This window comes from Euprymna scolopes, chromosome 19, assembly GCF_053919585.1.
Source record: "Euprymna scolopes isolate OS-2025 chromosome 19, ASM5391958v1, whole genome shotgun sequence".
NCBI lineage: Eukaryota > Metazoa > Mollusca > Cephalopoda > Sepiida > Sepiolidae > Euprymna > Euprymna scolopes.
Window position 1 is genome coordinate 48961919 of NC_136500.1, and position 2331 is coordinate 48964249.

Below are 2331 nucleotides of genomic sequence, written 5' to 3' on the forward strand. Positions count from 1 at the left end.
AATACATAAAAACATTAACACGGTTTGAGATTAGGCAACCATTGCTTCAACATGAATTTCAGCATTCCAGTGACTTAAATCCCTCCTTTTTTGGTCTTGGTTAATGGAGGAGAAATCCTTCATTATTAATACAATTGCTATTTTTGTTATTAACCAGAGTGCCCCTTTTTGGGGAGCTGGTTTCCCGCTAAATTTATAACCGACCTCATGTTCAATTCCGCCCTTCTGGGGAGGCAAGTTAAAAAAAAAATCAGAATGAACATTTTCCAGAACATTTTATAATTACTCAGAAGTGACATTTCCAGGGCATTTTGTAATTAAATCAGAAATAACTTTTTCCAGTTACTTTTTTATGTTAAACCTTTGTTACATTAAACATAGTACCAAATCACAATGCCTCCCCACGGGACAGATTAGACACCGCTTTTTAACGTGGAAAAAAATTGTCTTAGTCGTAAAGGATTTCGCTTCCACTGAGAGAGAAGAAATTGAAATGTAGCACCTGAAGAACTGATACTACACTTTGATCTCAGCCAAAAGGCCAAGAAAGACAAATCATTTTTATTAGCTTTGCCTCAACAGCGACACTTTTTTTTTATATTTGAAGGTTTATTTTATATTTCAAGGTGACAAGGTTTATTTGGAATATTTTATTTGGAATATTCCACTTTTTGGAATATTTCCACTTTCCTTTTTTAGGGATGCACAGCATGATAACGGACGGAGCGATAAGCGTAGTAGTAGTAGTAGTAGTACCTATTTACTATGCCTCCCCACGGGACAGAGTTAGACACCAGGGTCGTTTTTTAACGTGGAGAAAAGGTACAAAAATAAAAATTGTCTCAGTCGTGAAGGATTTCTCCTCCACCGAAAGAGAACAAGAAATAGAAGTGCAGCATCTGAAGAACAGATACTACACTTTGATCTTGTCCCGAAGGCCAAGAATAATAATAATAGTAGTAGTAGTAATAATAATAATAATAATAATAATAATAATAACAACAACAACAACAACAACAACAATAACAATAATAATAATAATAATAATAATAAAACAACAACTACAACAACAATAACAATAATAATAATAATAAAGTGGCGATATTTATCACACTCCCTGGCCGACAGACAACATAGAATGAAGACATTTTTGCAATTCCCTTGCGACGAAACACACCGAAGAATACCAACACGACCTTGCCCGTGTTGTGGTTAAGTATCAGGGGAGTTGAGACAATGCGTCATGAGACGAACATCATGGTGGCGGGTCGCAGAAATGGCATTGCACGTATGCTACTGGACCCAAAGCAAGGCCAGTACTTATTTACATAAATGTGGGTCTCGGGGGGATAAAACGCGATGATTTTCTGAGTGTAGGGGGTCTTGCTTTCTGAGTCAAGTAGATCCTCGCGTGTCGCTTTTTCAATGTACAAATGCCTTTATAGAAGCATAGGAGAAAATATAGACGACAAAAACAGAAAAAACAACAAGCAGAGAAGTACATTAGGATCATTCCAAATGCTGTAATTGTATAACAAAATATTACTATCAAAGTCTGAAGTAACATCTAAAACCTAAGCCCAATTCCTTGTAGACCTGCTTCTACCAACAAAAGAATGGGTGAAGAAACTGACACGATAATCAGTTGATTTGAGTAGGTGGAGCTCGCCAACCTTGGAAGGCAGTCCAACCAGAAGAAAGTAAAACTGAGATTTAAAACCTACAATGCCTCTTAGCATAGTTAAAAGACTCAGAAGTAAACTATGAAAAAAATCTTAAGTGAAATCCCTAAGGAAGTTAAGTAGTGCAAAACGGAAATAGCTTGCTGTTCCTTTGGATTCATCTGCGACCTGAAAATAGGGTTCGAGCTTTGCTCAGCAATGTCCTCCGTATTACACTGCATAGGCTAGCATTAAAAAACACTCAACCAACAAAACGTACAGTTTACAACGTGGAGAAGACACCCCAATTTCAACAGTGGCGCGGATACTTTACAAAAATTACCAGTTATAAGCCATTGCTCAACTGGCCTAAAGCATTGCGTCAGGGCGTTGTGCCTGATGGTAAGGATAATATTCACCCTTTGATCTACTGCCTTATCAGGCTATACCCATCCATCGCTCCAAGAACCAAGCAAAGCCCCTCATAGATATCAGAAAGATGTCTCAACCAGAATTTTTTAAACAGTTTTCAGAGATATTTCAGAATGAGCTACGTTCCTTTTACCTGGAGATTCTGCCAAAGAGAAATAGAAAACTCTGCGAAACTCCATGTACCACGCTACTCTGACAATCATTCAGAAGACAACCAGACAGCTGCCAATACAAGCAA

The 2331-nt window shown here is 37.7% G+C and overlaps 1 pseudogene; it reads right to left on the minus strand.

The window, feature by feature from the left end:
- Positions 1-408: 408 nt before the first annotated feature.
- Positions 409-554, minus strand: LOC145240530 (U2 spliceosomal RNA; annotated as a pseudogene).
- Between the last annotated feature and the right edge of the window lie 1777 nt (positions 555-2331).